We start from the raw sequence: 25016 nt of genomic DNA on the forward strand, positions 1-25016 counted from the left end.
GGATTGCTCTTCCTGCTTTGTGGGCCTCACGTCAGACACATTAGACCCAAGAGAGAGGATTCCTCTCAGAGCCTCTGTCACAGATTCCTGTCTTGGACGTGAATGCATATGAAGCTGACGTGGAACAAAACCAAGGAGGTGATGCGTGGGTCTGGCACCTTCAGGCACAGACTGTTCCCAGGTCCAAGGGGGAAACACCTGTCCCCCCACCTCCCTTCCCAGATGGAGGACTCTCTCTGGCATCACTTTCCAGGGGGTGAGTTCTCTCCTAGAGGAGCCCAGGGGCAGGGTCCTCAGCTGAGGCTGGGGAGGCAGGGAGTCCAGGGCAGGGAGAGGGATTCTGGGGAATGAAGTGGAGGCCAAGGCCAGGGTCAATGAGGACACTTTTCCAGGTGTATTCAGAACAGTGTGGTCTGTGGAACCCTTGAAGTCACAGAGACCCTTTCATGAGATCCCTGAGTGAAAACTACATTCATAGCTTTACTAGGATAGTATTAGACTTTTCACTATGTTGACATTTGCTTTGAGGTACAACTTAGCAATAATGGGGACTAGGGAAATAAACTGCCATAGTAATTATTTTCACCACAACTTACACGTAGAAAAAAAAAAATAATAATAAGCAGGTTTGGTGTTCCCATAGTGGTGCAGCGGAAACGAACCCGACTAGGAACCATGAGGATACATGTTCAGTCTCTGGCCTTGCTTGCTCAGTGGGTTAAGGAACTGGTGTTGTGATGAGCTGAGGTGTAGGTCGCAGATGCGGCTTGGATCTGGCATTGCTGTGTCTGTGGTGTAGGACGGTGGCTACAGCTCCAATTCAACCCCTAGCCTGGGAACCTCCTTATGCCACAGATGAGGCCCTAAAAACACAAAACACAAAAGAAAAAAAAAGCAGGCTTGTTATAAAACGTCCTGGTCGATGCAATAAAAATTCTTATCTTACATTTATAAACCATAATGGAGAAGAATAGATATAGACACATATGTATACAATCGAAGGACTTCACTGTCCAGCAGAAGTGAACACATCGCAAATCAGCTATATGAAATAAAATAAAATTTTGAAATAAATCAAAATGTTTATCATCTTCCGTAAATCATCTTTTTTTTTTTTTTTTTTGTCTTTGTAGGGCCGACCCATTGTATATGCAGATCCCCAGGTTAGGGGTTGAAGAGGTTGCATCAGAGCTGTAGCTGCTGTCCTATACCACAGCCACAACACCACCAGATTCCAACCTCGTCTGAGACCTACACCACAGCTCCTGGCATCACAGCATCCTTAACCTACTCATCAGGGCCAGGGATCGAACCTGCTTCCTCACAGATGCTACTCAGATTCGTTTCCACTGAACCAGGACAGGAACTCCTACATCATCCTTCTAAATCCACGTTTTAATAGTATCTTCTATGATGACGGGGGAAGTACATATCAAACACTCTTGTCACATTCCAAAGTACCATGTCCCAAGGAAAATCATTCTGTGAGCTGACCTACCCTCTTTTTCCTGGAATACAACCTTTACTAGAAAGAATGAATGACAATGGAAGATCTATGTAACTTAGTGAAACAATGTATTGCTTTTAAAAAATCTTACATTAGTACAAGAGACAGTCAAGGTGCAAAACAGGCTTATGGATTTAATGTAACAGAATAGAAAACATTGAATGATGTTGTTTCAGGTCCACTTGGAAAATAACCTTTGAGAAATTACCACCATGATAGCATCCATTATTATCTGAAAGGGTTATTAAAAATACTCTTCCCACATACGTGTGGGGCTTTTATGTTTCATAGATGTCAGTCACAAAACCGACTCAGTGCGGAAGCAGACACAAACATCCAGTGCTCTTCTCATGAGCCAGACAGCAGAGAGACTTGCCATAGAGTAAAATGTAAAAAGCTCCACATTGGGCACTACAGCGTTTCTTATGGGCAATAATTGTTTTCATATGAAATGCATGGATGGTTCATATTCCTCTAAAAAGTAAATTCAAATGTTAACTATTATTTCTAGTATGGAAAATATCGATTGAAGTAACGACATAAAATACATATCCCTGAGGACCTAATTCGTAAAATGTATAAATATTCCTACTAAAATAGTTTGAAATCGCTGAGTACGCATTCGTTGGGCCAGGTGACTCACGGAGACACTGTGACAAAGAGCTTTCTGAGCAGAAGGAGCAGGAGCAGGGCGGTATCAGGGTGGGGAGGCTCCGTGTTGGAGTCCCCGTGTCCCCAGTTTCACTTCGCCGTCTCCCATCCTGTGTGGGGCCCTCCTGCCTGGACCCTTGTGGCGCGGCCCCACCTCTTTCTTCTATTGCGTGTCTGGTTTCCGGAGAAACCAATCGCAATCGGCGCCACCGCGGTTCCCGGTTCTAAACTCTGCACGCACCCTCGGCTCGACTCCGCTTCTCCCCAGACGCCAAGGCTGAGGATCATGGGGCCTGGAGCCCTCTTCCTGCTGCTGTCTGGGGCCCTGGCCCTGGCCTGACCGGGACTCGGGCAGGTGAGTGCGGGGTCGGGGGATATGGCCTGTGCAGGGAGGAGAGAGGGCACCGCCCAGGGGTCTGGGTCGGGGTCGGGGTGGCGGCAGGACCCACGGGGAAGGTGCGACTCAGCTGTCCAGGCCCAGACAACCCCCCCCCCAACCTCGCCCCGTCCGGTCCCGTCCCTCCCTTGCTTCCTGCGCCTCTATTTGCCCCCCCCCCCCAAACCCGGGGACCTCCTCCGACCTCCAGCCCTTTCCCGCCTCCCGAGCCCCGAGCCCCCTGCCCGGTCCCTCGCACCCGGGGCCCCGCGCTGGAAGAAGGGTCGTGTCTCACCCTCCCCGCCGCCAGGTCCCCACTCCCTGAGCTATTTCTTCACCTCGGTGTCCCGGCCTGGCCGCGGGGAGCCCCGCTTCATCGCCGTCGGCTACGTGGACGACACGCAGTTCGTGCGGTTCCACAGCGACGCCCGGAAGCCCAGGAAGGAGCCGCAGGCGTGGTGGATAGAGCAGGAGGGACCGGAGTATTGGGATGAGGAAACGCGGATCAGCAAGGACAACGCACGGACTTTCCGAGGGAACCTGAACACCCTGCGCCGCTACTACAACCAGAGCGAGGCCGGTGAGCGACGCGGGCCCGGGTCCAGCTCACGACCCCCATCCCCAGGCGCCGGCCGGGGTCACGCCGACCTTGCGGGACCCGCCCGGCCCCCGGACCAGGCTGGAGGCGGCGGGGACTTTCCCGCGGTTTCAGCTTCATTTTAGGTTGAACCCCTGGTTGGTCGCGGCGGGGGCGTGGCTGACTCGGGGCGGGGTCAGGGTCTCACACCTTCCAGAGCTTGTTTGGCTGCGACGTGAGACCAGACGGGCTCCTCCTCCGCGGGTACAGTCAGGATGCCTACGACGGCGCCAATTACGCCAATTACATCGCCCTGAACGAGGACCTGCGCTCCTGGACCGCGGCGGACACGGCGGCTCAGATCACCAAGCGCAAGTGGGAGGCGGCCAATGTGGCGGAGGGAGAGAGGAGCTACCTGCAGGGCCGGTGTGTGGAGTGGCTCCAGAAGTACCTGGAGATGGGGAAGGACACGCTGCAGCGCGCAGGTATCAGGGGCCGCGGGGCCTCCACCATCTCCCCTCGGGAGGGAGCTGCCTTCCCACAGGGAGAGGAAAAGGGGGTCCCTGCGGGAAAGCCCCCCACTGCCTGTCCTGAGAGGGAGGAGTCACCTAGGTTTCCAGCTTCTCCACAAGACAGGGACTCCCCGGGGACCCCACTTCTCTAAAGGACAGTTAAGGAATCCTGCCTCTTTGGGGGTGAGGGAAGGGACCATCCCTGAAAGAACTGCTCAGCGGTGCCCTTTGACCCTGGCCGCCATCTTGGGAACCATGACTTTCTCAGGCCTGTTCGCAGCCTGAGAACAATTCTGCATCCTTGACACCACCTTGCCTGAGTCATTCCGCCTACACCAACGTCAGGAACATGACTCTGTATTCTCCCCCTTACAGTCCTGGAACCTCCTACCTCGACTCTCACCCTGATTCCAGAACTTTCCAAGGACTAGGAGCTATTCCCAGATACCCAAGTCCAGGCTGGGGTCTGGCTTTTGTGCTTCCTTTCAAACCCACTGACCTGGCCCTTCCCCCACTGGTCACATGAGGCTGCTTCAGGGGCCCAGGCAGGGGACCCACAGGGTGAATTTTCTGATGCTTCTTCCTCAGAGCCTCCAAAGACACATGTGACCCGCCACCCCAGCTCTGACCTTGGGGTCACCTTGAGGTGCTGGGCCCTGGGCTTCTACCCTAAGGAGATCTCCCTGACCTGGCAGCGGGAGGGCCAGGACCAGAGCCAGGACATGGAGCTCGTGGAGACCAGGCCCTCAGGGGATGGGACCTTCCAGAAGTGGGCAGCCCTGGTGGTGCCTCCTGGAGAGGAGCAGAGCTACACCTGCCATGTGCAGCACGAGGGCCTGCAGGAGCCCCTCACCCTGAGATGGGGTAAGGAGGGCCCTGGGGGCGGAGCCTCTTCTCAGACACAGCAGAAGCCCTTCTGGAGACTTCAGCAAGGTCAGGACTCCAGCCTGAGGAGGCCCTCCCCTTGCCCTTTGGTCCCAGACCCTCCTCAGCCCCCCGTCCCCATCGTGGGCATCATTGTTGGCCTGGTTCTTGTCCTGGTCGCTGGAGCCGTGGTGGCTGGAGTTGTGATCTGGTGGAAGAAGTGCTCAGGTAGGGAACAGAGGCGGGAATATAAGGAGATTTTCTTGTCTCACTGGGGGTTTCAAGCCCTAGGTGGAAGCTGACCTGCCTTGTTCCTGGGACGTCTCCTCCACACACATGTACTGAGTCTGGGGCTGAGTGCTAACAAGTACCCTTCTGTAAAGCACATGTGGAAATGAAAGACAAAGTTTTCCCCAGGATAATTCCAGTTGGCGTCTAGTTTCTCAGCACTTGAAGGTCAGAGGGGAAGGACCCCACTGGGAAGAGGCCTCCAGGAAGGCAGTTGGTCCAGTCTCCCCCACATCTCCTTCCTTCACATTCCTGATCCTGTCCTGGATTTTTGGGCAAAGTTCTGGAAAGGTCTTTGTGGTCCATTTCTAGGGTTTCCTCTAGATCTCATGACCCATCATCTCCCTGGTCTCTCACATGATGTGTTCTTCCCACAGGTGAAAAAGGAGGGAGCTACACTCAGGCTGCAGGTCAATGTGGAGGGTTGTGATGCCTGAGGCCCTGGTGGTGCAGACAGGAGGCCATGCGGGGAGCTCACCCACCTTCTATCGTCTTCTCTCTTGGGGGTCCCGACCCCGTCTTGCTTTTGCTCTCCCCCAGGCAGCGACAGTGCCAAGAGCTCTGGTGTGTCCCTCATCAAGGACCCTAGAGGTGAGACCCTGGAGGGCCTAGATGGGGAGAGGGGTTGGGGCAGAGGGGGTGCCCTGGGTGACGGGGATCTTTGAGGGGGAGGTTTGAGCATGTGGGGCTGTTGAGCATGTCAGCCCTTCCTTGACTGACCTCCCTGTTTCCTAATGATTTTCTTTCCCAGTGTGAGACAGCTGCCTTGTGGGGACTGAGGGACACAAGATTTGTTCACGTCCCACTTTGTGACTTCAGATCCCCTGCCTCCTGTTTCTGCAGCTGCATCTGAATGTGTCTGTGTCCCTATGAGCATCCTGAGAGGAGGTGGGGACCCTGGCCCAGCCCTGCCCCCCACGTCCCCTCCTCACCCTGACCTGTGTTCTCTTTCCCGATCCACCGTCCTTCTCCTGCAGGTGGGGGCGAGGAGGAGGGGTGGCCGGCTCGGGACCATCTCCATCCTTATCTTAACTTCACTGCCCTGAGTAATGACTTCTTATTTTCTGATTGGAAATAAAATCTCTATTGAATTTGCTTTTTCTAATCGGAGGCAGGAGGAGTTGAGGGGATGATAAATGAGATTTCCTAAGCTTGTGAGAGGAAGTAAATGGAAGGACTGAGAACCTTCCAGAATCCACATGTGTGCTGTGCTGCCTCTGTTCCAGGTGGGACGTGAGCAGAGAAACATGGACGGGGCCTGTGCCCAGTGAGAGCTCAGGGCATCATGGGCTTCAGTGTTGGACACTCCAAGGCTGGGTCACCTTTTCCTCTGTCCCTTTGTCCTTGTCCCTTCAGGAGAACTTTCTTCCACCAGGCCCTATAATCTCAGGGACTGAGAAGTCCCCTGGGCCTTGTCCTGTATTTGGGAGCTTATTTAGCAAGGGCCTCCTGTCAGCAGGTAGCCTACGCTCCAGCCTTGGTCCCATCCTTCGTCCCTTTTGTGTGTGTTTATATTTGGCTTATTTAGATTTCTTTATTATTATTATTCCAATAATGACTATTCTTTCTCATGTGTAAAGTTCAGATTCATCCTACTCTGGATGTCCCCCATCATGGACAGAGGCAGGAGACATTTGCTTGCCATTGTCCCCACACATCCAAGGGGTCCCTGCTCACAGGCTCTCAGTGGTATCAAGAGATCCATTTTCAGCCTCATCCAGCTCTCGCCCTCCTTCCAGAGATGTTTCCTGCATGCTTCTTTCTGTCTCTTCCCCGGCTTTTGTAAGGAAGTAGGTTCTGGATTTAGCCACAAGGAGGGACCGAATGGTTTCCCATCTTGACCTCATTCTTGCTGGATCTGGATCTTCTCTGCAGCCCGCCCCCTCCTCTGCCCTGAGCTCTCCTCAGCCCAGTGCAGGCTCCAATCCAAGCCCATGCATTTCAACAGCAGAGTCTGATAGACTCACAGCAGGGGGAATCTAGGACCAGAGGCGCAGGAGCATCTTCCTGAGGAGAGAAAGGGTGCTGCGTGGGGTGAGCAGATGGACTGGTATGGCGGGGAGGGGACATCAGCCCTTGTGAGGAAAGGGCAGGCGGCCCTGATGTCACCGGGAATGGACGTTGTGCTGGAGCTGCCACCAGACAGCACGTGGCCCGAGGTCACACGAGTGAAGGTACTGTCCCTAGAAGAGGGAGGGGCTGTGCACTGATCTGTCACTCAACTCTGTTGAACGGGTATTTGTTGTGCGCCAGACACAGGACACACGCTTTTGGCATCTGGGAAACCTCAGGGACGTCACCAGAGACCAAACTTTTCAGCCGTGTGGAGTCTGTCCTGGGGGAGGGGCAGAGTGGACACTATATGCCTCGTCAGGGAGGGACGTGTCACATCGGTGGTGGGAGGGGCCTTGGGGAAGGTGACCCCGAGTAGAAGTGTGTGGGGACAGGGTGGGGGGGTGAGTGTGGGTCTTCCTGGGAGGGTGACCTTTGAGTCCAGATGGGAAATGCCCGTGAGGCTGTGTGGGGACATTCTCTGCAGGCAGAGGACCCTCCAGGGAAAGGCATGAGGACAGGAGGGGGTGTGTGTTCAGGGAGGAGCCAGGAGGCCGGCAAGGCTGCAGGGGGGAGGCGCTGAGCTGAGACCCACTGTCCGGCCAGATCACGTGGCCTCCCCATGTGAGAAGGGTTTTGATTTTGTCTCAGATGTGGCATTTGTAAGATGCTTTGACCGAAGATCAGGCTGGAGTGAGTGCTCTCTCGAAGCATCGGTCTGGCTGCTGCACAGACTCAGGAGGGGAAGGCGAGCGACACCGTCGAGGAAGGAAACAGAGCAGCGTCCAGGCTGGTGGAGATGCTGCTGGTTGGGGGTGAGAGCAGGGAATGGACGAGTCAGTGACTGGAGTCTCGACACGTTCTCAGGATGGATTTGCAGCATTTCCTCTGGATCAAATCTGGGTTTTGAGCAGGGGAGTCAAGAGAACACCCCAAGTTAGAGGCTGTGAGTAGGCTCCCGGTGGAGCACCTTCAGAGGAAATGAGGAGGAATCTGGAAGGAGCACATCTGAGCAGGAGGCAGCACCTGCACTCAGACAGGGAAGTCATGACCGCTGGAAAAGGTTAGGGTTTGGAGCCAGTAAAGACCTTAAAAATCATCCAATCAGGTACGGAGATGAGGGCAAGGTCATCCATCAAGGCCACGCAGGTTGGCAGCGGCAGAAGGTGGATGCAAGGCCGGGACACCTGACTCCCATCCAGTGTGCTTCCCATCCCGCCTGGAGGAAGGACACAGCCTGGAGAGCCCAGGAGAAGGGCTGGACCCCTCTCCTCCTGCTGCTTCTCCTCCCGCACGATGCAGGCCCCAGTGGAGCCGAAGAGTCAGGCCGCTGCAGGCTGCACTTTGTCTCAGATGTGTTTTATTCCTTGGCCTGTGCTGAGTGTAAGCTATTTGGTCATAAAGCCTCAGGCATGGGTGACAGTACCACTAAGAAATGAGAGCCAAGTACCAGGGTTTATGTCTATATTCCCACTCCAGGCCACTGCACAAAAGGTTATTGAGAGGGAAATGAAGAATCAAGATTCACTATCAAATAGGATTTCCCATTGTGGTGCAGCGGAAATGAATCCCCCTGGGAACCATGAGGTTTCGGGTTCGATCCCTGGCCTTGCTCAGTAGGTCAAAGATCTGGCCTTGCCATGAGCTGTGGTGTGGGTCACAGACGAGGCTCGGATCTGACATGGCTGTGGCTGTGGTGTAGGCCAGTGACCGCAGCTCTCATTTGCTCCCTAGCCTGGGAATATCCATACGCCCCAGATACAGGCTGTACGAACCTGGAAGAAAGGAAGGAAAGAAGAAGAGAGGAGAGGAGGGGAGGGGAGGGGGGGGGAGGGGAGCAAGATTCAACATTGGGTATATTCCAATCTTGGAGTCCCCACTGTGGCTCAGTGGGTTAAGAGTACAACACATTGTCCGTGAGGAGGCGGGTTTGATCTCTAGTGTTGCTCAGTGGGTTAAGGATCTGGCATTGCCCTGAGTATCGGGTTAGGGCCCTGATGAGGCTTGGATCCTGTGTGGCTGTGGCTGTGGTGTGGTCAGCCCAGAACTTCCATATGCCATGGGCGCAGCCATAAGAAACCTTTTTAAAAAGGTGTCCAGTCTTGAAGAGTTCTGCATACCCTAAGTCCTGAAATGAACAGTGTGTTCCCGGAACAATGGGGTGACCATCAGGAGAGTCCACCCCGAGAGCAGGAGCGCATGTGCTGGAGAAGGCCGCCCAGGCGGGGCCCGTGGGCACAAAGCTAAGAGCCCTACCGAAGACTCACGGTCAGTGCAAACAGCCCTGTTTGCTTCCTGGTGGCTTCTGTACCAGATCAATGCTTATTTGTAAATAAAATCCCAAAAGACTCTCCAGGGTCTGTGTTGGGGGAGTAACTGTGCTTCAAGCAGCAGACAGGGGAAAGCCTGAGAGTCTCCACTGGAGGAAATAACAACTCAGACTTAAGACTTTTTTTCTTTCTTTCTTTCTTTCTTTTTTTTTTTTTTGGTCTTTTTCTAGGGCCACACCCACTACATATGGAGGTCCCCAGGCTAGGGGTCCAATTGGAGCTGTAGCCACCGGCCTACACCACAGCTCACAGCAATGCCAGATCCTGAACGCACTGAGCGAGGCCAGGGATCCCACAACCTCATGGTTCCTAGTTGGAGTCATTAACCACTGCGCCACGACGGGAACCCCCAAGCAGACTTAAGACTTTCGAAAGTCCTGATGAGTTTCTATTTCTTGGATGGGCCGTGGCCATCACCCCAGAGCTGGATCAAAGCATAAATAGATCTTTGTGAACCGCAGGCCGAGGCATCCTCGTCACTCAGCAATGGCTTCTGCAGCAGCCACCACTGAAAGGCGACAGGCAAGACTAAAGCCCAAAGACATCTACAAGGTCCCCTCTTCCCCTGTGGAGAAGGCAGGAAACAGGAAAAGTAGGTCAACCCCCAGTGGTCCCCTTGGAGCTGCTCTTCTGTCTCAGGTGCCAAGTGACAGGACACAGGCCACCTCACCTTCCTGAGACTCGACTTTGTGCCCTTAAAGGAGAAGTAACATCTTCTCTCTTTGCTACTTGGAGCTGTCAGGAGCCTTCAGTGTGCGCTTTGGAAAATGTAAGAACAAGGATGTTTAAGCTGTTTCCATTATATCACCAATAATAATACCGACCTCTCTCATCTCGTGCAGGAGGAAACGAAGGGATCTGCCCTGAGTCTAGTGACGGTAGAATCTGAATCTCCTTTTTCTTCTTCCTTTTCATGTTTCTTTTTTCTTTTCTGTCTTTCTTTTTTGCTTGTTTTTGGCTGCATCCCCAGTATGCAGAGGTTTCCAAGCCATGACTGAACCCACACCGCATCAGGGGCAATGTCAAATCCTTAACCCATGGAGCCACCAGGGAACTCCTGGGTCTCCTATCTTTATCTAGTGGAACCCTGACCCTCAGTCTTTCTCTCTAGCAGTGAGAGTGGTCCTGGACAAAGACCCTTCTCACTCACAGCTGGTGGGACTGAGGGTGGGGAACAGCTGACTCTAAGGGGCTCACATCTGGGGCCGGCTGCTCATCCTGAGAGACCAACCCCTATGTGCTGGGTCCGGATGGCTGCTCCCCTGGGACCTGCTGATGCATGGTGGCCCCTCCTACTGCAGAGCCTGTGCCCTGGGGATGGTTCCAGAGTCACCTGGAAGAGCGGGAAAGATCTTCCACTGCCAGGAGCAGGGGATCTGGGCGGTAGGGTCACCAGGGGACGGGACTGAGCTCTCAAACCCCCAAAACCAAAAGGACTCGGGATGAAAATTCCCAGATGGTAGAAGTGGCCATTGAATATCAGGAAGCGGTATTGCAGTTTGTTGCTGGGAGATGTCATTTTTATGATTAATGATATTATTGAAACAGTGTATTGTCTAACACTGGAGCAGAGGGGCCCAGTCTCTGCCCTGCCCTCTGATGACTTCCTCCCTGCCTGTGTGTTCATGTGGTTTTCACACCCGAACCAATATCTCAAGGAGATCATTTGTTTCCTCTGCTGTTCATGAGACATCTTCTGAAGATCGACATGCAGCAGAAGAGGACTCGGCTTTTTCAATACTGGGAAATGAGTCCCAGACCTCAGTTGAGATCCCAGCCTGGGCCAGCTGTCCTGGGGGGCGGGGAGGAAGTCTGACTGATGGGAAGCAGCTGTCTGTCCTCCAAGCTCCTCCTGGGGCAGGTCTTTCTCTCCATTAGACACACTGGCCACTGGAGTCATAGTCATTCATGAACTTTTACCGGAAATGATTTTTTGTGTTGGTTTGCTTGCTTTTGGGGACCACACTCGTGGCATATGGAAGTTCCCAGGCTAGGGGTCAAATCAGAGCTACAGCGGCCAGCCCGCATCACAGCCACAGCGACAGTGTATACAAGTCACCTCTGCAATCTACACCACAGCTCAGGGCAACGCCAGATGCTTAACCTGTTGAGCAAGGCCAGGGATCAAACCTGCATTCTCATGAATGTTAGTCAGGTTCCTTACTACTGAGCTACAATGGGAACTCCCAAATGATATTTTAAAAGAGGCACAGGGAGTTTCCTTTGTGTCCCAGGGGAAACAAATCCAACTAGCATCCATGATTATGCGGATACCTTCCTGCCCTGGATCAGTGGGTAAGGGATCCGGTGATGCCGTGAGCTGCAGGGCAGTTTGGAGAAGGGGCTCCCATCTGCCGTTGCTAGTGGCTCTGGCTCTGATTTCAACCCCTGGCCTGGGAACTTCATTATCCCAAAGGTGACGCCCAAAAAAAGGGGGAAAAAAAAAGAGGCCCGTGATCACTCTAGAGGAGGCTGTCCCTCCTCCCTTGGGTTACCTGTCCTGGCCCAGGAAGAACAGGTCCATGGAGAGAGGGGCCAAGGTTTGTGCCACAATCACACACAGATCTGCCCACAGACCACAGCCGGGGAAGTACAGCCTCTTGCCTGAGTCACCACTGCCTCTGTCATCCAGCCTGAGTGTTTTGTTTGGTCCTAGGTTCCTCCAAAAGCTATACGTAACTAGTTCCCCTGCACGGACTTTCCCCAGCTGTACCCTAGGCATTGGCAGGGTAGGGGGCCGCCTACCCATAGATTAAATGAAATTCAACCTGAATCTTAAAGGCCAATAAAAATGCTAGAGGTTTTGTTTTGATTTGTTTTTTTAATCATCGAGCTGATTCTCCAATCCAAGTGCAAAGGCAAAAGATTTGAATAGTCAAAATAATTGTGTGAAAAGAGGAAGCATCTTGGGGGAAGCCCACTACCTGATTTCAAGTCTTGCAGTGAAGCTCCAGGACCCAGAACAAAGTGGTGTCAGATAAGGGTGATCGGCTCAAGGGAAGAGAAGAAAGTGTGTGTAATCAGAACTCACTGGATAGGCTCAGGAAAAAGAAGTCAAGGTCATTGAGCAGGGAAAGAATAATCTTTTCCACCAATGATGTTGACACAAATAGACACAAGCAAGAGAATGAAACCATCAGTGCAGTGGTTCCCACTGTCTCAGAAAATCGAGACCGTGTCCAAGCAGCCCAGGGCTGTGAGCTGAGGATGGACTCAGATGAGGCCGTGACGTCCTGGTGCACAGAGTGGGACCTGGAGACCTGGGAAGCAGGCCCGGGGCTGTGTCCTCCAGGGCTGCACAAGCCTGGCTCTCCCTCCCTGATTCTCCCTGCACCCCGGCTTTTGTTGGGCGGTAAGGGGAGGAGGGGGAACTCTTGTTGGAGAAAAGAGGAATTCCTCCCCTCCCCTCCTCTCTCTCCTTTATGGTTTTGCCCTTTCTTCTGTGTGTGTGTGTGTGTGAGTTATACAGAAGAGTACCCCAAACTGAAGCAGTTTATCAACCAGTCATAGCAGAACACCTGTATGCATCCAGCAGAAAAATAGAGCCCCCAGACCAGGAGCCCCAGTGCCCACCCAGACCCCATCCCTCCCTGCACAGGTGGCCCCTATGCCGAACCCTCCCCCTCCCCTCCAGCTTCCTTCCCCTCCCCTCCACTCCGCCTTCCCTAATGTCACTGTTCCCTCCTTTTCCTCACATCTCCGGAGTCTCCCCATATCCATAAGCCATCACCCTGGGGGGGGAGCCCTCCTGCTCCTTCTCCCCCACTTCCACCCCATCCTAGGATGGAGACTCCAGAGTGGATTCCCTGGAGGAAGAGCCTCCCACCCTGGAAGCAGCACCAGGAACAAGTGAACCTTGGGGTTTAAGGCTGCATTCCAGGAGGCTACAGGCCCCCAGTATGTCTGTGGGCTCCACCCTGGACCTGGGAACCAGCTGTTAGGGCTGGAGATCTGCCCTTCCCTGAGGCCAAAGTCCTGGGTCATTTAACCGGGAGGAAAACGTCTGTGTCAGCGTGTGTTTGGGGAAATAATTCAGGCTCTGAACTTGACACTGCTTGGGGCTCCCCTTGGGGGCACAGCCCTGTCCCTCTGCTGAGAGCACAAGGAAACCCTGGGCAGGTCCCTGGTAAGGAGGTCAAAGGGGAGCTCAGGTCTCCTGTCATCAGCCCTGTGGCCACACGGGGGCGCCACGGCTCCACTCTCTCCTACTCTGCGCGGGGAAAGGAGAGGATGGGCTGAGGTCTGAGCCCCACAGAGATGGCTGCCCTGGAGGCTGGGCAGCAGTGGGGGAGTGAAGGTGCTTGCTGAGCAGCTCTAGGGGGTGGGGCAGGGATTGGAGGAGAGGAGCGCTCTGGAGCCCAGGCCTGTCTCCGAAGGTTCCCTCTTTGCTCCCCAAACGTCCCCACCAGCTCCTTTATGCAAACACCCTGGGAAACTAAAACCAGATAATCCTTTTCTCAACACCCTGTTCCTTTCTCAGGGACATTTTTAAATAACACTTTTTAAAATGAGAATAGTGTGAGATTTACAAAACCATTGCAAAGTTGTTACAGGGCTTCTCTCTATGCCATATTCAGTTCCCCATGGTGGACAACTTATATGACCATCAGGCATTTTTCACAACTAATGAGGCCATATTGGTACATCATTACTGAACTCCGTTCTTTATTTGGACTTCATTCATTTCCTTTTTCTTCTTTATCTTTTTATTTTTGTATTTTTTTGCTTTTGAGGGCCACACCTGTGGCATATGGTGGTTCCCAGGTTAGAGGTGGAATGGCAGCTGCAGCTCCCAGCCTACACCACAGCCACAGCAACGACAGAGCTGGGCTGCATCTTCTACCCACACCACATCCAAGGCATACCTGATCCTTAACCCACACAGTGAGGCCAGGGATCAAACCCCATCCCCATGGATACTAGTTGACTTTGGAACCTGCTGAGCCACCACAGGCACTCCAGTTTTTCCTTTTTCTGATCAAGGATCCCACCCAAGACACCACATTACATTAAGTCCCAATCGTGTCCCCTTCGGGCTCCTCTGGCTGGGACAGCCTCTCAGACCTCCCTCCTTTGTTGATGACCTTGATGTTTGGAGGAGCCCCGGGATATTGTAGAATGTCTCTCAATGTGAGTTGGTCGACGGGGCCAGAGGGTCTGGGGGAAGAGGACACGGAGATGAAGGGACCATCTCCCCACATCAAGGGTACTTACCCTCCACATGAGAAGGACCCATACGCTCACCTGGCACCTGGCTAAGGTGTGTTCCCAGGTCTCTCCGTGTGAACTTTCATTCTTACTTCCCCCCTTTCCACATGCCAGTCCTTAGAAGGAAGTCCCTAAGTGCAGCCCACGCTTAAGGGCCGCTCTGCTCTCACCGTTTGTGCGCAGGGTTCTATGCAAATACGTCTTCAGAGGAGCTGGAGAAGGACCCGTGTGCTCAGCAGGCTGGGTGCTGAGTCCCTGTGCAGCTTCCCGAGAACCTGCTGACCGTCACCCAGTGGCTGTGCTGCTGTGGATGAGGGGTTCTGCTGCTCCACATCCTGCTCAGCACCTGCTCAACTGTCCCCAGTTCTTGGACTCTAGCTCTTCTAACAGGTGGGTGATGGGGCATCACTGTTGTGATTTGCATTTCCGAAGAACATAAGATGGCATATGTCTTTCATACCCATTCCCATTGACCAATCTTATTAAGGAGATTTCTGGGAGTTTCCATGGTGGCTCAGAGGGTTAAGAACCAACTGGGATCCAGGAGGATCTAGGTTTGATCCCTAGCCTTCCCAAGTGGGTTAAGGATCCCGTGTTGCTCTGAGCTGTGGTGTAGGTTGCAGAAGAGGTTTGGATCTGGCATGGCTGTGATTGTGACGCAAGCCGGCAGCTGCAGCTCCGATTCGACCCCTAGCCTGGGAACCTCCGTATGCCCCACATGGGGCCCTAAGTAGAAAAGAAAAATCAAACGGAACTAAATAAATCAAAATAAAATCCTCCCATAAACATCCACCAGGCTAGGTCCAGTATCCTTCCCACTCCTGCTCCGTTTCTATGACTCTTGTTCCAGAACAATTCCTGAGTCCATTCTCTCACCTCCCTGTTGCCTTTTATGTTCAGCTAATGGACAAAGGCACAGAGTCTGAAAACTACAATACCTTTATGAGACTCACTATCAGGAGTCCCCTATCCCCCCATCCCCCCATCTCTTGAATCTCCGAGATGAGCTCTTTTGGTTCTTTCAGCTGATTATCTAATTGCTTCTCTGAGCCTTTAAAACCAAGCCTATAATGCTCTTTCTCGGTTTCTTAGTTCCATGTCACGTCTTTGCTTCACTGGTTCTTCTTTCACACACGACTCTCATCCGAATATAAGTATAATTTATAATTTATCACTCTTCAATGTAGTGATTCTCATTAGCTCCATGTGCAATGTTTGAATTCTTAGGAGGATGGAAATGCAAGTCTCAACTGAGGGTTTAGAGGACTGTGGATTCTTTTTTAAATGGATTTTTCAATTTTCCCAGAAATAAACAGCATCTTAGCATTGTTGTACTCCTGTGAAACCAGTCCCAAGCTTTCCCCGAGTATCATCTTGCTGAGTATCTTCAAGCACATCTGATCTCCCAGCAACGTCATCTCCCTGCACAGCCCCTCCCACGGCCCTCAGTGCTGCCACACGGGACGGGTCCCCCCACACCTGGGGCAGGGCTGACGGCCCGGGTCTCCCTTGCCTCGTCCTGGGCAGCCCTCTGCCTCCCTTGTTCTGGCTCCACCGTGGCCTGCATCCCGCGTCTCCCTGTCGGTGGGTTTCTCCATCATTTCCCCCCACTTTGCCAACAGTCTCCTGAAGAAAGGGATCAGCGCAAGTAAAACCCGGTAACTCTGCCATCCTTAGGCCACCCTAGGACTTCCACGGTGACACCTACAGAGCTCTGTGTTGGAAACACATATTTCTGCCTTGGGATTCGGAAACCATCGCTTCCATGTCTTCTAGCTTCCAGGACCGTGGTTTTTGCCTCTTGATGTTCACAAGGTCGCTTCCACTCTCTTTCTGAGATTTCACTGCCATGTGTCTGGCTGGGGGTGTTGTCTTCATCTCCTGCAGTAAGAATTTGGTCAGGCCATTCAGGATGTAAATTTTTGTCTGTAAATCTGACAAGTTGTCTTGAAATTGAACTTTTCATCATTTCCTCCTTCCCATTAGTTTTGAAACTTGTATTGCCAAATGGTTGGAATCTCTTGAGTGAGAGACGGATATTTTTATCCGTCTTCTCTCCTTCTTGTGATGACTTTGCCTTGCCCATGACTGAGAGTATGACCGTAACCTTCCAATCCATCTATTGGATTATTCATTTCTATGACAATATTTCTAAGTTCCAATAGCTTTCTCTTGTTCTATGTTTGTATATGATTGTATAGAATTCTCTTTTTGTTTAATTTGCTATGTATCTTTTCTGTCTTTCAGATATTAGCGATAAGAGTGGTAGGAAACATTATCTACTCTCATGATATCATGAATTTTTTTCCCATAGCACTTGGCTCTGTTTTGACTTACACTTAACATTTTTTTTTTGGCCCTTCCTGAGCAAAGTTCCCAGGCCAGGGATTGAACCCGTGCCACAGCAATGGCCTGAGCAGCTGCAATGAAAGGCCAGATCCTTAAAAGGCTGGGCCACCAGGGCACTCCGAGTTACCCTTATCCTTGTCATCTTTGTCTCACCACAGGGCCTGTCTCACATCACCAGGGTCCTGACTGCTGTTCTTCATTTCATCAGCAGTGTCTCCAGATCTGGAGTCAAGGGGACCTTGAAATATCCACTCCTTAAACCCGGAGTCTCCCTTCCCCCGTCTGCACGAGGGATCACGTGTTCCGTGCCTCATGGGTTTGCTCTGAGGAATATATTTGACCACGATGTCAATGACATGGCATGATTGTCTGAGACGTATTATGTGTTCCTCTAGTCACAGTCATCATCACGATGGTGACTAAATCATTTTGATTATTTCCATTCTTTATACACCCCCATTAAAAAAACATCCTTGAATATATATATTTTTGTCTTTTTAGGGCTGCACCCATGGCATATGGAGGTTCCCAGGCTAGGGGTCGAATCGGAGCTGTAGCTGCCAGCCTACACCACAGTCACAGCAACTCAGGATCCGAGCCACATCTTTGACCTACACCACAGCTCATGGCAATGCTGGATCCTTAACCCACGGAGCAAGCCCTGTGATCAAACCTCCGTCTCATGGATGCTAGTCAGATTCGTTTCCACTGAGCCATGACGGGAACTCCCTGAATATATATTTTTGAGACCAGGTTTAACTATCTTCTTAGGATGAATTTCTAAAAGAAATTTATGTGTCAATACATAAATATATTGAAATAATTGATACATGTTGCAAAAGTCCCCTTTAAACGTTTTGTACCAGTTTTCAATCCCATCACAGTTTATGCCCGTATATTCTCCCTAAATTCCTGTCAATGCTCTCCTCTTTACTTTCAACTTTGTCAGGATGATACGTTTTAATTCATTTCCATTTCTGATTCCACATTTTCATTTTTGTTTACATGGATTCTTACAAATGTATTTGTTTGACACTTTCGTGTCTTCTTTCCCAATTGTTCTCTAAAATTCTTTTTGTTGTTGTTGTTTCCTAGGCCCACACCTGTGGCATATAGAGGTTCCCAGACTAGAGGTCGAATTGGAGCTGTAGCTGCCGGCCTACACACAGCCACAGCAACACAGGATCCGAGCCTCGTCTGCGCCTACACCACAGCTCAGGGCAACACTGGATCCTTAACCCACTGAGCAAGGCCAGGGATGGAACCCACCACCTCATAGATGTCAGTCACAAAACGGACTCAGTGCAGAAGCAGACATAAACATCCAGTGCTCTTCTCATGAGCCAGACAGCAGAGAGACTTGCCATAGAGTAAAATGTAAAAAGCTCCACTTTGGGCACTACGGCGTTTCTTATGGGCAATAATGATTTTTTCATATGAAATGCATGGATGATTCATATTCCTCTAAAAAATAAATTCAAATGTTAACTATTATTTCTAGTATGGAAAATATCGATTGAAGTAACGACATAAACATATCCTTGAGGTCCTCACTAATTAATAAAATGTATAAATACGAAGACTAAAACGTTTGGAAATCGCTGGGTACACAGCCTCTGGGCCAGGTGACTCACGGAGACACTGTGACCAAGAGCTTTCTGAGCAAAAGCAGCAGGAGCAGGGCAGAGTCCCAGGGCCCCAGCAGGGCGTGGCTCTCGGGGTCTCAGGCTCCAGGGCGGCGTCCGGGAGGAGAGGCTCCGTGGTGGGGAGTCCCCGTGTCCCCAGTTTCACTTCTCCATCTCCCAACCTGTGTGGGGCCGTCCTGCCCGGACACTCGTGACGCGGCCCCACTTCTCTCTCCTACTGCGTGTCCGGTTTCCAGCGAAGCCAATCAGCGCCACCGCGGTTCCCGGTTCTAAACTCTCCAACCCCTCGCCTCGACTCCGCTTCTCCCCAGACAAAGAGGCTGAGGATCATGGGGCCCCGAGCCCTCGTCCTGCTGCTGTCCGGGGCCCTGGCCCTGACCGGGACCTGGACGGGTGAGTGCGAGGCCGGGGTCAAGGCCTCTGCGGGGAGGAGCGAGGGCACAGCCCCGGGGGTCGGGGTCGGGGTCGGGGTGGCGGCAGGACCCACGGGGAAGGTGCGACTCAGCTGTCCCGGCCCAGACCCCCCACCTCACCCCGTCCGGTCCTGGCCCTCCCTTGCTTCCTGCGCCTCTGCTCCCCCCCCCAAACCCGGAGACCTTCTCCGACCTCCACCCCTTTTCCGTCTCCCGAGCCTCGTGTCCCCCGCCCGGTCCGGGCCCCACCGCCTCGCACCCGGGACCCCGCGCCGAGAGGAGGGTCGTGTCTCACCCCTCCCCGCCCCCAGGGCCCCACTCCCTGAGCTATTTCTTCACCGCCGTGTCCCGGCCCCACCGCGGGGAGCCCCGTTTCATCGCCGTCGGCTACGTGGACGACACGCAGTTCGTGCGGTTCGACAGCGACGCCCCGAATCCGCGGATGGAGCCGCGGGCGCCCTGAATGGAGCAGGAGGGGCAGGACTATTGGGATCAGCAGACGCGGAATGTCAAGGAAGAGGCACAGATTTACCGAGGGAACCTGCGCGCCGCTCTCGGCTACTACAACCAGAGCGAGGCCGGTGAGCGACGCGGGCCCGGGTCCAGCTCACGACCCCATCCCCATCCCCAGGGACAGGCCGGGGTCACCCCGACCTGCCCGGGCGCCCGACTCGGAAGGAGCTGGCGGGGACTGTCCCCCGGTTTCGTTTTCAGTTTAGGTTGAACCCCTGACTGGTCGCGGCGGGGGCGTGGCTGACTCGGGGCGGGGTCAGGGTCTCACACCATCCAGTGGATGTACGGCTGGACTTGGAACCAGACCGGCTCTTCCTCCGCGGGTACAGACAGGACACCTACGACGGCGCCGATTACCTCGCCCTGAACGAGGACCTGCGCTCCTGGACCGCGGCGGACACGGCGGCTCAGATCTCCAAGCGCAAGTTTGATGCAGCCAATGTGGCGGAGCGCATGAGAAGCTACCTGCAGGGCCTGTGTGTGGAGTGACTCCAGAAATACCTGGAGATGGGGAAGGACACGCTGCAGCGCGCAGGTATCAGGGGCCGCGGGGCCTCCACCATCTCCCCTCGGGAGGGAGCTGCCTTCCCACAGGGGGAGGAAAAGGGGGTCCCTGCGGGAAAGCCCCCCACTGCCTGTCCTGAGAGGGAGGAGTCCGCCTAGGTTCCCATCTTCTCCACAAGACAGGGACTCCCCAGGGCCCCACTTCTCTACAGGACAATTAAAAATCCTGAATCTCTGGGGGGTGAAGGGGAGAGACCATCCGTGAAAGAACTGCTCAGCGGTGCCCTTTGACCCTGGCCGCCATCGTGTGAACCATGACTTTCTCAGGCCTGGTCTCAGCCCGCAGAGAGCTTTGCATCCTGGACACCACCTTGCCTGAGTCATTCAGCCTCCACCAACGTCAGGAACATGACTCTGTATTCTCCCTCCTACCTTTCAGCTCTCAAAGTGACTCTAGAACGAGAATCAGCATTCATCCAGACTCTACAATTTTCCAAGGACTAGGAGCTATTCCCAGATACCCAAGTCCAGGCTGGGGTCTGGCTTTTGTGCTTCCTTTCAAACCCACTGACCTGGCCCTTCCCCCACTGGTCACATGAGGCTGCTTCAGGGGCCCAGGCAGGGGACCCACAGGGTGAATTTTCTGATGCTTCTTCCTCAGAGCCTCCAAAGACACATGTGACCCGCCACCCCAGCTCTGACCTCGGGGTCACCTTGAGGTGCTGGGCCCTGGGCTTCTACCCTAAGGAGATCTCCCTGACCTGGCAGCGGGAGGGCCAGGACCAGAGCCAGGACATGGAGCTCGAGGAGACCAGGCCCTCAGGGGATGGGAACTTCCAGAAGTGGGCGGCCCTGGTGGTGCCTCCTGGAGAGGAGCAGAGCTACACCTGCCATGTGCAGCAGGAGGGCCTGCAGGAGCCCCTCACCCTGAGATGGGGTAAGGAGGGACCTGGGGGCGGAGCCTCTTCTCAGACAAAGCAGAAGCCCTTCTGGAGACCTTCAGCAAGGTCAGGACTCCAGCCTGAGGAGGGCACTCACCTCGCCCTTTGTTCCCAGACCCTCCTCAGCCCTCCGTCCCCATCGTGGGCATCATTGTTGGCCTGGTTCTCGTCCTGGTCGCTGGAGCCGTGGTGGCTGGAGTTGTGATCTGGAGGAAGAAGTGCTCAGGTAGGGAAGGGAGCGGGGATCTGAGTCTCCTTGTCTCACGGGGGATTTCAAGCCCAGGTGGAAGTTGACCTCCTTGTTCCTGGGACGTCCCCTCCACACACATGTGCTGAGTCTGGGGCTGAGTGCCAACACGTACCCGTCTTTGCAGCACTTGTGATAGTCAAAGACTAATTATTCCCCAGGATAATTCCAGTTGGCGTCTAGTTTCTCAGTATTTAAAGGTCAGAGGGGAAGGACCCTACTGAGGAGAGGCCTCCAGGAGGGCAGTTGATCCAAACTCCCCAACATTTCCTTCCTGCTTATTCCTGGTCCTTTTCTGGATGTTTTGTCAAAGTTCTGGAACCTTCTTTTCGATCCAGAATTAGGGTTTCCTCTGGCATCTCATGACTCACACTACTCCCCGGCCTCTCGCATGATGTCTCTTCCCACAGGTGAAAAAGGAGGGAGCTACACTCAGGCTGCAGGTCAGTGTGGAGGGCTGTGATCCCTGAGGCCCTGGTGGTGCAGACAGGAGGCCGTGCGGGGAGCTCACCCACCTTCTCTTGTCTTCTCTCTTGGGGGTCCTGACCTCGTCCTGCTTTTGCTCTCCCCCAGGCAGTGACAGTGCCCAGGGCTCTGATGTGTCCCTCACCCAGGATCCTAGAGGTGAGACCCTGGAGGGCCTAGATGGGGAGGGGGTTGGGGCAGAGGGGGTGCCCTTGGAGACGGGGACCTTTGAGGGGGCGGTTTGAGCATGTGGGGCTGTTGAGCATGTCAGCCCTTCCTTGACTGACCTGCCTGTTTCCTGATGATTTTCTTTCCCAGTGTGAGACAGCTGCCTTGTGGGGACTGAGGGACACAAGATTTGTTCACGTCCCACCTTGTGACTTCAGATCCCCTGCCTCCTGTTTCTGCAGCTGCCTCTGAAAGTGTCTGTGTTCCTATGAGCATCATGAGAAGAGTTGGGGACCCTAGCCCAGCCCTGCCCCCCACGTCCCCTCCTCACCCTGACCTGTGTTCTCTTCCCTGATCCACTTTTCAGCTCCAGCAGGTGGGGGCTGGAAGATCTAAGTTGATCCCCACTGTCCCCTCCTCTGGTCCCCAAGCCCCTGTGTAATCCTGACTTTTGGGGCATCCGCTGGCCCTAGTGACTCACTGGGAACAAAGAGAATAGGGGATGTTTGGAAAACTCTATCTTGGGATCTCCGGGGCGGGGAGGGTGGAGGGAGATACGAGGGACCTGGGGTCAGTATTCTCAGGGTGGATGGTCCAGGCCAGGCTGGGGAGCAGAGATTCCTGAAGGGTCCCCGTGACAGGTGACGCTGCAGCCCTTTCCCACCTGAGGGGTTCTTCCTCTAGGTCTCAGCCTCCACAGCCCCTGCCGTCGGACAGGAGGAGGAGGAGAGACCAGCAGCAGAGACTCCCATCCTGCCTGGAATGTCCGGGAACCGTGGGTAGAAAGGACGGGAAGGGAAGGGGAGAGACCCGGTGACCCCAACACTCCGAGGGAAGCCCCAGGGCTGGAAAGAAGAGGAGGGTGACAGGTTCCAGGCTCCCTGTGCTGCCCCCTCTGGCCCAGCTCTCTTTCTCAACTCACACTAAGGTCCCGGAGCCCACAGCGGTGACCCTGTAAATACCTCTGGGCCCATCTCCAGAACAGCCCACCCTGGCCGCACATCCTGGGAAATCCTATCCTCCCTGCATGTGTGAACTCAGAGGCTGCAGCAGAAACCCGCCTACCACTGGTCTCCCAGGACGGAAGCTGGTGTGTGTCCCATGTCAGTGAGGCAGGCAGCTCCAGGGCTGCTGGGGTGGCTCTGCACCGCAAGATAGTCCAGGCATCCAGGTCCCTGTGACCGTCCCTCCCTTCTGTCTCTGGGGTGGTGCCCTTATTAGGATGACCCAAGGTTCCCAAGGCCATGTTCATGGTCCATGAGCAACCAGGCAGAGCAGGGGAGGAGGCAAAGTCACGTGGCATGTGCTTGGGTGGCCAAATGCATCATCAATAAGCAGGAGTATTTTGTTTGTTTGTCTGTTCGTTTTTAGGGCCCCATGCGTGGCATATGGAGGTTGCCAGGCTATGGGTCGAATCGGAGCTGTAGCTGGTGGCCTTCTCCACAGCCATATCAACTCCAGATCCGAGCCACATTTGCAACCTATACCACAGCTCATGGCAACACCAGATCCGTAACCCACTGAGCAAGGCCAGGGATGGAACCTGCAACCTCATGGTTCCTAGTCAGATTCGTTTCTGCTGTGCCACAATGGGAACTCCTAAGCGGTCATATCTTGAAAGGAACTTTTTTTCTGAGCAGTAGTTCTCAACAATGGGCATCGCATATACAGTCCACCGTGTTGTAAACAGATGTGCTGTCATCTGGGCTTTGTTGTTCCATTTCTAGAGCATAGGCAGGGCGGCTATAATATCCATCTTAACGGCCCTAGGGTTTTCTGAATGGCAAATGAGCATTGGCTTCGACTTCAGGTGCTAGTTGCCTAAAAGGAGCTTCCCATAGTTAAACTTGTGGTTTCAAAACATGCTGGGAAATGCTCTCTGATAGTTCCGTTGTGAAAGAACGGTTTGTTGCAAACAATATGGCCAAGCACTACAAGCTTCCCGTATCCTCCATCTGTATCTGTCAATACCAGCAGATACACGCTGATTTCGGACGTTGTATGTTCAGCTCCTCATTGAGGCAGGGACAGAGCAATTGGCAGCCAGATTTTCCTTTCTTTCTCTTTTGTTTCTTTTCTGTGGCCACACCTGTGACATATGGAAGTTCCCATGCCAGGAGTGGAATTAGAGCTGCAGCTGAGGCTTATGCCACAGCCACAGCAACTCTGGATCCCAGCCGCATCTGCCACCTCTGCTCCAGCTTGCAGCCATGTCAGAGCCTTAACCCAATGAGCAAGGCCAGGGATCCAACCCGCATCCTCACGGAGACAACCTTGGCTCTTTAACCCGCTGATCCACGACGGGAACGCCGCAGCCAGATCTTTTCTAGGTGGTGAGGGCCCAAAGGTTTTGACTAATATGTTCTATTACAGTTCAGGCCACATTTGACTTATGGGACCGAAGGGAATGAGTTATGTGGGTTAAGGATATAGATAGAGGGAGTTCCCGTCGTGGCGCAGTGGTTAACGAATCCAACTAGGAACCATGAGGTTGCGGTTTCGGTCCCTGCCCTTGCTCAATGGGTTAACGATCCGGCGTTGCCGTGAGCTGTGGTGTAGGCTGCAGACGCGGCTTGGATCCCGCGTTGCTGTGGCTCTGGCGTAGGCCAGTGGCTACAGCTCCGATTAGACCCCTAGCCTGGGAACCTCCATATGCCGCGGTAGCGGCCCAAAGAAATAGCAAAAAAAAAAAAAGACAAAAAAAAGGATATAGATAGAGGATGTTCCAACAATTTTGGTTAGAAAGAGACATGAAATGAAATGCAGATTCTTACTAAAGAACAGGGTCAGAATTTAGGAAGATAATGGTGAGACCCTTCCTCTTTAGAATAGTTTTTAAGTCAACGATTAATGTTAGGGAAATACATTACCAAGTGGGTAGACAGATGACTAGACAAACAAATCAGAAAAAAAGAAATTATGATTGGGATTCCCATCGTGGCCCAGTGGTTAACGAATCTGACTAGGAACCATGAGGTTGCGGGTTGGATCCCTGGCCTTGTGCAGTGGGTTAAGGATCTGGCGTTGCCGTGAGCTGTGGTGTAGCTCGCAGATGTCGCCCGGATCCTGAGATGCCGTGGCTGTGGCATAGGCTGGCAGCTACAGCTCCGATTAGGCACCTAGCCTGGGAACCTCCGTATGCCGAGGGAAGCGGCCCTAGGAAAGACAAAAAGACAAAAAAGGCAGAAATTATGTTCGATGCTGCAACCACAGTCACCAGTAGATCTGAGCCAATTGCCTGTTTCAAAAGTGCCAACACTCCAGTCTTCAAAAAATACATCAAAAGGCCATGTGCTCCTGTTGCATGTATTTGGTGAAGAATTTCGGTCTTATGTTGGCTTGTACGGGTTCCCTGCAGAAAAAAAATAAATGGTTTTGCTGTGTACATTTCTCATTGAGCAAAGA

At 53.4% G+C, this 25016-nt stretch overlaps 1 long non-coding RNA gene and 2 pseudogenes across 2 annotated transcripts; all 3 read left to right on the plus strand.

Moving 5' to 3' along the window:
• The first annotated feature begins 2429 nt into the window (after positions 1 to 2429).
• On the plus strand, positions 2430 to 22142 carry LOC125136880 (BOLA class I histocompatibility antigen, alpha chain BL3-6-like; annotated as a pseudogene). The gene is made up of 8 exons (XR_007137237.1): positions 2430 to 2513; positions 2845 to 3114; positions 3312 to 3596; positions 4212 to 4487; positions 4605 to 4715; positions 5153 to 5185; positions 21552 to 21602; positions 21762 to 22142. The product of XR_007137237.1 is annotated as a BOLA class I histocompatibility antigen, alpha chain BL3-6-like (transcript).
• On the plus strand, positions 5192 to 5973 carry LOC125136888 (uncharacterized). Its single transcript, XR_007137239.1, has 2 exons — positions 5192 to 5366; positions 5527 to 5973. It is a non-coding gene; the product is annotated as an uncharacterized LOC125136888 (long non-coding RNA).
• On the plus strand, positions 18629 to 20952 carry LOC125136884 (HLA class I histocompatibility antigen, A alpha chain-like; annotated as a pseudogene).
• Positions 22143 to 25016: the final 2874 nt, after the last annotated feature.

This window comes from Phacochoerus africanus, chromosome 9, assembly GCF_016906955.1.
Source record: "Phacochoerus africanus isolate WHEZ1 chromosome 9, ROS_Pafr_v1, whole genome shotgun sequence".
NCBI lineage: Eukaryota > Metazoa > Chordata > Mammalia > Artiodactyla > Suidae > Phacochoerus > Phacochoerus africanus.